Here is an 11,007-nt window from a genome sequence, read left to right on the forward strand (position 1 = left end):
GTATTTTATGTTCAAGCCTCCCAGAGTGCTGGTTCACATGAAGTGGTGTTATTTATTTATTACAAGATCTCACATTTGTTTTATCCATCTCAAGCTAATGTTTGCCTGAATTAGGCCCTCGAGATATAATATCATCTTTAGAAAGCTGTCCCAGAGATGAAAAGCTGAGACTAAAAAGCAGAATATGAAACAAGGTGCACAGCCTGAATTTCCAAGTTCATATTTCTTGAATGTGAACAGCTTAGGTCCATAATCTCCACCCACCTACCCAACCATTTCAGTCAGAAATAGCCATTAGAGTCCAAACCTGGATAGAGGTGTCTGGCCAATGACTGAGTTGAAGCCAAGTGAAAAATATGGTAAGTGATGCTAGGAGCTATGACCTTCTCTTAACCTGCCCTTACCTTCACATCCTTCAAGCTTTTCAAAACCATGGTATTTGAAGACAGCATCACTGTACCAGTTGATGTTTGAGCTGCACGTGCCCCCTAAATATATCACTCTTCAGCAAAATAATCTGAGATGGTAAAATTGTTGAAGGCAGCTAGCCACAAAATTTAATCTATTCAGGCATTATTAGAAAGAACCAGGTACCACTCACTTTAGTCAACAATGATAGTGACTTGCAACCACTTGGTTTTCCAGGGAGTCTATCATAAGGCCAGAACAAATCCATTTAATCAAGCATTTACTAAACATTTTTGCGGGCCCAGCATAATGCTACGCTCAAAGATCATTCCTGGTACCTGACCTTGAAGAATTCAATATTAATTGAAGAATTTCTACCAAATATAGGCATTAAATGATTACTACAGCCAATAACTTAAAATGTTAGGCTAAGTGTTCATTTCCCGAAGTGTTGGGGTTGTATACATAAACCACATTCCAAGCTATGTCCATTTAGTTTATTATAGGAAACCCCACCGGAGTGTGTTCAATTGCAATCAATTCTGTGGAGATGTTCAAGGAGAAAAAACTTACCTTTACTCTGAAAATGCCAAGGTCCATCAGCTGGATATTAAGGTGAACCCTTAAGGTCAATCTGGTCAACTGGTACCAACCAATTTTTAGTGGCGAGGTATAGAAGTCTAGATTCTAAAAATGGAAAGATCCACGCAGGATGACAAGAATTTATGATGGAACCTGAAGGCGATTCTGGAGATTCTTAGGTAGCTCAATAACTTTAAGGAAGTGGACAGGGCGGTAGAGGAAACATTGTATTGGAAACCAACCATCAGCACAACAATAACAGTATCATAAAAATGCTTTATTTCCCACCTTCCGGTGACAACTGGCCTCTGCTTTGTTTCCAGACCATTTTGAACACTGTTTATGTTCCAAAATGACTCGTGTCAGGGACTTTTCAGGAGTCGAACAAGGAGCTGACAAAGTCACATTGGAGGCTGCTTCTCGGAGGCTGATGGATTGATGACATAGCTGCCACTGAACTCGCAGATGATCCATACCAAAACCCAGCACATGATGTGTGTGCCCGGCCCAAATGTGTTTTATATGCCAGGGGATGTTGAAACGATGTCCTGTTGGCGCAGGCTCTGTTTACCACACTGCCTTGACTTCATGAGCTGGGGCACATTCTATTTGGGTTGTGAAAGCCAAGGTCATCATTGCATAAAAGCAGGAGTCCACAAATTGCTGTTTCTTAGGTGATCTGATGGCCTCTGTTCACAGCAAAGGCTGAGTGAGCGTTACCCTGGGTTTCTCTGGGACGTGGCAAAGCAAACTTACTCAGACTTCCTTGGTTGAATCCAGGAAAAAAAGTCAACTACTAGAATGAGTCACTACTGAGCAAAAGCCTTGTCTGCAACTCTCTTTAGAGGTTATGTGCTCTTCTAAAATTACATAGTTGGATTGATATATTAATGTGGCTGTATTGTGGTTGCCTGGGGACAACGTGTAAGCTGCTGAGTGGGAAGATGATGCTCTTTGTCACTGATTATATCATCTCAGGCATCATGCGTCACTCACACTTTTCACAAATGGAACTGCAGTTGCCCTTTCTTAATTTTGAGAGAAAAAGCATTTTATACGTTGCCTCTTCATCCTTATTAAGAGACCTTTGAACTAGCCTGACCTGTGGTGGCGCAGTGGATAAAGCATCGACCTGGAAATGCTGAGGTCTCCGGTTCAAAACCCTGGGCTTGCCTGGTCAAGGCACATATGGGAATTGATGCTTCCAGCTCTTCCCCCCTGTCTCTCTCTCCTCTCTGTCTCTCTCTCTCTCCCTCTCTCTCTCCTCTCTAAAATGAATAAGTAAATAAATAAAAATTAAAAAAATTAAAAAAATATATTAAGAGACCTTTGAACTCAAGGGCATTTTCTTCATTTGACAACATCTTCTCATGGAGTTTAGTAGATGTGCACATCATTTGGCTTGAAAGTTTTATTTATGAAGAGACAAAGGCCATGGGAGAGACAGGAAATAAAGATGAATCCTATCTCAAAGCAAGCTTTGTGAATTATTTTTCCTTTTCTTCATTCATTCAACAACTACTGCATACAATGTGTGGGGGGGTGAGATTTTTAGGAAGTAAATGAAGATAACTAACATGCCTGTTTTATTCTCCAAGAGCTGCATAGGAGATGTACTACATATAAAACAATGATAGGAAGTTATTGAAATAAGATGTGTGGTCAGCAGTAAAGTACTTGCCTATTTAGGTAGAATCAGCAAAACCTATGCAGAAGAATTTCTTTGATCTTTTACTCCAAAGACCATAATTATTGATTATCTGGAGATAAGAAGGCAGGCTTTTATGTCGCATATGCCAAGGCACAGAGGTGGAAAATTGATGATTCAGAAACTGAATGATTCTTTGGCTCAGGAAGGCTGGTGTATTATTAATGGATCACAGCAGGTATCCAAAGGTGACAGAGAACATGAAGAAAAATATTTCCATGGTTAAGGACCTTGGCTAATGCAATGGCATAAGATATTAAAAGCAACACGTAAGTGTGAGGTAAAAGGCAAGGGGAGGGATGAGGGCAGATTTGGGTGACAAAGTGGATGGGGGCAGCGAAAGTGGACATTCCCAGGAGCAGTTCTGAGAACGTGGGTATGTGAAACTGTATCATCAGGCAAAGAAATTGAGTGACTTGAAGGTATAAGAAAAATGGATTTATTTTTGTTTTTAAAGAAATTTTCCATTGATTTCAGAGAAAGGGAGGGGGAGAGAAAGGAAGAGAGAGAGAGAAGCATCAACTTATTGTTCCACTTAGTTGTACACTCATTGGTTGCTTCTCATATACACCCTGACCAGGGCAACCTTGGCATGCTGGGATAATTCTCTATCTATTGAGCCACCCAGCCAGGGTCTACTTGTTGATTTTTATTTTATATTCAAATGGGATGACTCTCAGTTGGTAATGGGCCATCTATATAAATATGTTTATTAGATATTTGCATTTGTGGGGCATAAAATGGGAATAAATATCAAAATTTGAGAGTTTTGCAAAGTACAATTTGAAATTGTGAAGCTATAAAGAGTTGTTCTGGGCTTAAATGAGGCCATATCTGTAAAGTACCACAGTTTAATAGTTTTGGTCATTTATCTTTGGATCAAAAGAGGTAGAAGAGATTCCTAATTCTGAAAAAACTCTGGATATGTGTGTGTGTGTGTGTGTGTGTATGATATATGTAAAGCAAATGCAAAAAGATTCTGAATAGTAGAAAGAAAAAACCAATTGGCCAGGCACCGTGGAATCCCAGGAACAACTAAAGGATGCATTCTTGGCTCAGAGTATCCCAGACGTGGAGCTAAGAAGCCAGTGATGTAGAAATACCAAGGCTCTGGCCAGTTGGCTCAGCGGTACAGTATCAGCCTGGCATGTGGAAGTCCCAGGTTTGATTCCCAGTCAGGGCATACGGGAGAAACAACCATCTGCTTCTTAACTCTCTCCCCTCCTCTCCCGCAGCCATGGTTCAAACAGTTTGAGTAAGTTGGCCCTGGGCGCTAAAGATGGCTCTGTGACCTCACCTCAGGTGTTAAAATAACTCAGTTGCCAAGCAATAGAGCAGTGGCCCCAGATGTGCAGAGCATTGCCTGGTAGGGGGCTTGCCAGGTGGATCTCAGTTGGGTGCATGCAGGAGACCATCTCTGCTTCCCACCTCTCATTTGACAAAAAAAAAAAAAAAAATTAGAAAAACCAATAAATCCAGGCACAGGAAACTCTGATAAAAAACCCACTTCTTTGGTCAAATGACTAAGAAGAAAAGGGTAGCTTCACAAGAAAGAACACTTTTAGACAGTGACACTCTAGTCAAAAAAACATAGAACATTCTGTGGCCCTACCCTCAGCCCTGTAAGCAAAGGATGATTAAAACCTAGACTTCACCTCTGTGAGATAAACCTGAAGGGAAGGGGGGAGAGTGCTGTAAGGAAGGGGGCAAGGGAGATGTTGAGGGGAATATGGGGGGGATGCATTTGGGGTGACCCTAGAATCTATGTAAACACAATTAATTAAATAAAAAATAAATATATAAAAAACCGTAAACTTCAACTATCTCCTGGCAGTAATGAGGGGGCATGCTCTCCCTTCCTCTGCTAACACAGTGTCAAAAAAGCTACTTAAAACAGAAAGATAGAAATAAGATCACGATGCTAATGCCATCATACCCAAAATGTACAAGTTGCAAAATGGAGGCGGCAGAGAAAAGAATTAGTAAATGTAAGGGAATAACCCAATCTGAAATTACCCAATCTGAAAAACTGACCTAAGATAGACTGAAAAAGTAAGTGACCAGTTCAGAAACATGTGAGACTACAGCCTGAGCCCTAACACACATGTCATTGGTACTCCAGAAGGGAAGGGGGCGATGCAGACACACCTCACCAGAGAAGGCATGCTGAGGGCAAAGGGGCTCATTAACACACTTGTCATCAGACACCAGGAAGGCTCTGCAAATGAAAACAGTAATGAAATGCACTATCCCAATGGCTAAAAGAAAAATGAAAGAAAACTTGACCACACCAAACGCTGGTGAGAATGTGGAGCAAAGAGTTCTTGGCCACTGGTGGTGGAGATATAAGATGGTACAGCCACTCTGGAAAACAGTTTGACAGTTTCCTTATAGAACTAGCCTATGACCTAACAGTGATGCTCCTGGACATTCATCCCAGCGAAATGAAAACTTGTTTTATGCAAATAGATGCTTAATTTTGAAAAGCCCCAAACTGGAAACAACCCAGATATCCTTCAACAAGTGAACAGTTAAACAAATTTGTGCATCTGTAACATGGATGGCTATGCAAACAATACCAAGGAATAGCTGTGGGCACATACAACAATTTTGATGACTCTCCAAAGGATAATGTTGGATGAAAAAAATCCAAAGGTTATATATCATACTTTTAGAACATTTATACATAACTCGGTTGAAATAACAAAAACACAGCATTGAAGAATAGGTTCGTGGTTGCCGCAAGTTACATTAAAGAGGGTGCTGGGGCAGGAGGGCAGTGGGTGTGGCTATCGAAGGGCAATGAGAGGGGGCCTTGGCTTTACGGAAATGTCTTGTATCTTGACTGTAGCAGTATCACTATTCTCATTGTAATGTTATACTATAGTTTTGTTTTGCAAACTGTTACCATTGTGGGAAGCTAGGGCAAAGGTCTCTGTGTATGATCTCTTACAATTGTGTATGAATCTATATTGCAAAATAAAAATTTAATAAAAAGCCTATAAACAAAAGACAAATCACAACATAGGAAGGTTAACAACGGGTCCAACATTGATGACATATAATTCCTGGACTGCTGGTTAGTGTTCTAAATGGACATTTATTTATAAGGCATTATTAAAAAGTATAGGGAAACCAGTGCTATTATTATGAAAAGCCTATGCTTCACTTTGTTTGAGTTACAGAGATTTAAATTTGCAGTCCTCAAACTGCATCAGCACGTGAATGTCTTACTCCTCCCCTTGGCTTTAAGTTCCCATGTTCTGGTCTTTACTTACCAAGGCACCCAATTTCCTAAGAGACCCAATTTGAACTTCCCAGCCTCAGCAAAGCCTTTGTAGTGTCTGCTACCCTCCCTGATGGGTGGATTCTCTACTACATTTAACAGCAGCGATTTTCAACCTTTTCCATCACATGGCACACATAAACTAATTACCAAAATTCTGTGGCACACCAAAAATATATATTTTGCTGATCTGACAAAAAAAAAAAACCAACTAGGTATAATTTTGATTTACCCCCCCTCCACACACACAAATAATAGCAATTACCTACTCCTTTTAGTTCCAAAGTGACTTTTAAAGAATTCAAGTGCTGACCCTGGCTGGTGGCTCAGTGGAAAGAGCATTGCACTGGCATACAGATATCCTGGATTTGATTCCCAGTCAGAGAACACAGGAGAAGTGACCGTCTATCTGCTTCTTCCCTCCTTCCCTCACTCCCTTTTATCCTCTTCTCCTCCATCAGCCAGTGGCTCTATTAGTTCAAGCATTGCCCTGAGTGCTGAAGATGGCTCAGTTGGTCTGAGCACATCAGCCTCAGATGCTAAAAAGAGCTTGGTGCCCAAGCATCAGCTCCAGATGGGGTTGCCAGATGGATCCCGGTGGGGCACATGCAGAAGTCTGCCTCACCATCTCCCCACCTCTTACCTAAAAATATAAGAAAATAAATAAATAAGAAAATAATTCAGGTGCTTTTATTTGTATATAAGAACTTCTGGTACCAAGAATTAATCAATCAGGCGCAACCTTATCATATGACTTGACCATAAGATGCAACTCTATGACCAATATATTTATTTATGGTTCAAGATAGGGCATTCACACTGGATGGCTATGGTTGTGCTGGCTGTTGTCATTTTTTTGTGTGTATTTGACAATCTAAGGGAAAAGAGGCCAGTGCCCCTGACTAAACTGCCAGATATTTGTGTTTTTTAAAAAAATTCTTGCATCACACTGGCTGAAAATCGCTATTCAGTAGCAATCTTTGTTCATTATTTTAGCAAACATAGTTTTACCTTAAAATGTATTGGTCATTCGTACATATGTATTCTGTCTCCCCAATGAAATTTGTTCTTAGAAAGCAGGAACTGTGCCTCCCTTTTAGCTCTGTCTGACCATCTAGCACAGTGCTTAAAATGTGGTGAAAATGCAACAAGTGTTCATTATTGTTGAGAGATAGATCCTGTTCCCTGAAAGTTGACTATCTTACATGGGTAGATGATCATCTTGTATGCTGCTTAGAGCAAGTGTGAGGTATAGTCTAAAAACCCAGGGTACATAATTGTGATGGCTCCAAAAAAGGATTGCTTCAGTTTATAATAAAAGGAATAGAAAAAGTTACAGATGTAGATTGTGATGTCCCTTTGAAAAGATATCTGATATTCCTTCTCTTGTTCCATCCTGAATATTATGAATCCATGTAACATCCTTTATAGAGTTTAACTTGGCATCACACAATGCCAAAATATGTGATAATATTTGGCAGCAACCTATTGACCAACTGAAGTTTTCACGTTTCATCTGGCTATTTCGGTGCTGCATAGACCCAGTCCAAGCACTGCAGCAGTAGGAAAATTGCCACAGTAATGCTGAGTTTTACTGGCTTAGCGATGAGGGGAAACTCGCATATTGCTTGCCAGAAAAATAACTGGCTTTCATTGGTGCTATTAGTCTCACGCTTTTTAGGAGCACTTAATTTAAAACAAAATTGTGGGCTTAACTCCCACCCCAATGTTTTGAGACGGCTGTAATAAGCAAATGTTCAAAGTGTTCTTTATCCAACCAAGTGGGTGAGTTTCTTGTTCAGGCTCCATCTACAACAAAAAGATTTTCATTTGGTGAGTGGTGATGCCTGAGTTAGCACAAGCAAACACATCAAGATACATTCAGGCTCCCAGTGCCGAAATCTCTGGGCAGTACGGTTGAACCTGACAAAATCATCACTATGGAAAAACAACTTACAAATCACACCAGCCACCGAAATAGAAGCTTGGTTTCCTAGCTGGCTTGTAATGGAAGCCAGGAAACAATATGAGGGATTGTTAATAGAGGTTTAGAGTTACTATCTTATGCCTGCACCTTAAACATTGATTCTGGCTTGTTGCTAGAGAGCATGTACCACATCAACATTTGAAGGATGTTGGGATTAATCCCTTCCATTCTCTGAGTATCTTAAAGGCTAGATTATGTTACAGTATGTATAAACCTTTGACTCTTCTGTAATGATGTTCTGGCTTGAATCTATGTTTCAGCTCCATCAGAGATATGGTTTACTTGGATAAGAGTGTATTGAGAAAATATGGAAAAGAAAATGCCTCCTAAGAGGAATGAAATAATATAAGTTCTTTTTTTTTTTCAGAAACTACCATGATTTCCTTCATCATGTCAAACCCAATCTTTTCATAGAAACAGTACTGATAATGTATGTCATTACTACCTGTACTACTACGAATTATCCTATTAACACAGCATCTGTAATAATAAAATGCCATACTTAATGCTTCATTCATTCCTGTAAGGTGCCCGGTACGTGCAGAGGAATCACCGTATCCTTATCTCCAGTGGGTTGATGACAAAGGAACCACATGTACATAAAATAATACTCATGACCCTTTCTTGAAGGCCAACTATTTTTCAGACACACTATTGCATACTGTGAAATATGATTTCTTACCCTTATGAAAATCTCGTAAGGGAGGTGTTACAAATGAGAAGAGGAAGTGTCAGCATCTTGCTTAACCTTTTGGATCGCCACAGCACTAAGAAGGGGGGAACAGAGTAAAGCCACACCTAACTGCTACCTAAACCCTCCCTCTTTTCACTCCACAGGCCACCCACTCTGTGAGTGGGAACTGTGCTTGAGAGAAAACAGTTACCGGGCACCCTTGGAATAGCATCCTGTCCTCCACTATCTAATTTGGAGACAAGTCCACGTCTTGCCTTTCTTTTTCTTTTAAATCGCAGTAAGAACTTTGAACATAAGATCTACCCTGTTGACACATTGTTTTCAGTGCACAATACAGTGTTGCTAAGCATGGGCATGATGCTGTACAGCAGATCTCTTGAATTTATTCATCTGGCACACCTGAAACGTTATACCCGTGGAGTAGCAACTTGTTGCCCCCCCCCCTTCTAGTTTCTGCTTCTATGATATTTTAGATACTTCATCGAAGCAAAATTATACAAGATTTGTCCATCTGAGACTGGCTGATTTCACTTAGTATAATGTCCTCCAGGGTTCTCCTAACAAGACCATAGATGCCCAGCATGAATGAGAGTATCATGTGGCAGAGCCATGCTAAATGAACTGATCCTTCAGGAAAGCAAACCAAACCAAAAGATGAATTTTCTGATGAATCTTGTCAACCTTGGGAACCGAGCTGGAATAAAGGGTTCAGATGGGGCTTTTTGACGGTGTTAGTCTTTTTGTGTGTGTGTGTGTGACATCTGTGGCTCATGTTTTTATTATATACTGTAATTCGGTTGAAAAATGCATAGTCGAGGTTTATCTAATTGAATGAAAGCTATGGCCTCAAATGATTGGAATGTCTCAGGGGCCACTAGTAAAATCCTATGTTCATTTCCCACCCTCCAGAGAGATAGTGAACAAGATGGGAATTAGTCAGTTCTTTCCTGACTGCCCAGTCCCTTCAGTTTCCACAAGGTCAGCCTCATAAACAACATTCCTAGAGGTGACACAGAACTCTGATAGGGATAGTGATAAATGTTTCTGGTAATGATTGAATCAGTCAGACCAAAATAATTTGAGAAACAAAGATATAATATTTTCTCAGCCAGATAAACAAACAAGAAATGAAAGCTATTGTTTTCCAGAGACCCAGTAAGACAAGTAGTATCAAAACATAGACATGCTGCCTGACTGTGGTGGCGCAGTGGATAAAGCGTCGACCTGGAAATGCTGAGGTCGCCAGTTCGAAACCCTGGGCTTGCCTGGTCAAGGCACATATGGGAGTTGATGCTTCCAGCTCCTCTCCCCCCCTTCTCTCTCTCTGTCTCTCCTCTCTCTCTCTCTCTCTCTCTCTCTCGCTCTCTCTCGCTCTCTCTCGCTCTGTCTCTCCCTCTCCTCTCTAAAATGAATAAATAAATAAATAAACATTTAAAAAAAACAACATAGACATGCTTTTCTCTGAATAACAGGTTTGGGGAAAATTTCTCTTTCTCAGTGAACACTTTCTATCTTCTATTTTAATTAAGTAGTGAAGACAGATTTGGTACATATTCACCATAAAAAAATCTAATATCACTGATGACAAGTGTTAGAAAATGTGAGACTCAAAAGCTCCATAGGCAGAAAGGTGGCTGGTTAATCAGAGACGCTCTATGTACTCTTTTTGGCTCATTTTCTGGCTCTACCAGCTGGAAACCTTGCGAATAACTGTGGGTAAGATTCTTCGCCCTTCTATGCCTTCATCTTCTCATCTATAAAATGATAATCATAACAATGATCACCTCACAGGCTGTTGCAAAGATTAAGTGAATTAATGTCATTACTTAGAATAGAACTGGAACATATTAAGTAACTTCTTAAAATTATGATGTGAAGAATTTAAACACAGTCATGTGTATGTTGTTCACTTCAAAATAAAACATATCAATGGAGAATATTTAATATTATGGCTGGGTTGTTTTTTTTTTTTAACTTCAGTTTTAAGCCCATGGGGTAAATAAACTGTAAGTCAGTATAAGGGAGTAATGGAAAAAAAGGGAAGGGGTGATGCGGGGGAACTTGAGCAGCTTAGAAAAGTTACATGCCATAACAAATATCCTGAAGTAAGAACAGTGTCTGTGACAAAGAGCATCCTTCACTTTTTTATTAAATTAAAGCCTGCTGCATTCAGCCAATTCAAGCTACACCGCACCAGACTTTGACTTACTAATAATGTTTCATCTCTGGTTTTTTTTTTAAAAAAAAATCAGCTGCAAAATGTATAGACAATTTACAAGTCTCAAAGATTGTATTTGTCCCGGGGTGTCCCAGCATAGATGATCCTAATGGAGGACCCCGTT

Source organism: Saccopteryx bilineata, chromosome 6, assembly GCF_036850765.1.
Source record: "Saccopteryx bilineata isolate mSacBil1 chromosome 6, mSacBil1_pri_phased_curated, whole genome shotgun sequence".
Lineage (NCBI taxonomy): Eukaryota > Metazoa > Chordata > Mammalia > Chiroptera > Emballonuridae > Saccopteryx > Saccopteryx bilineata.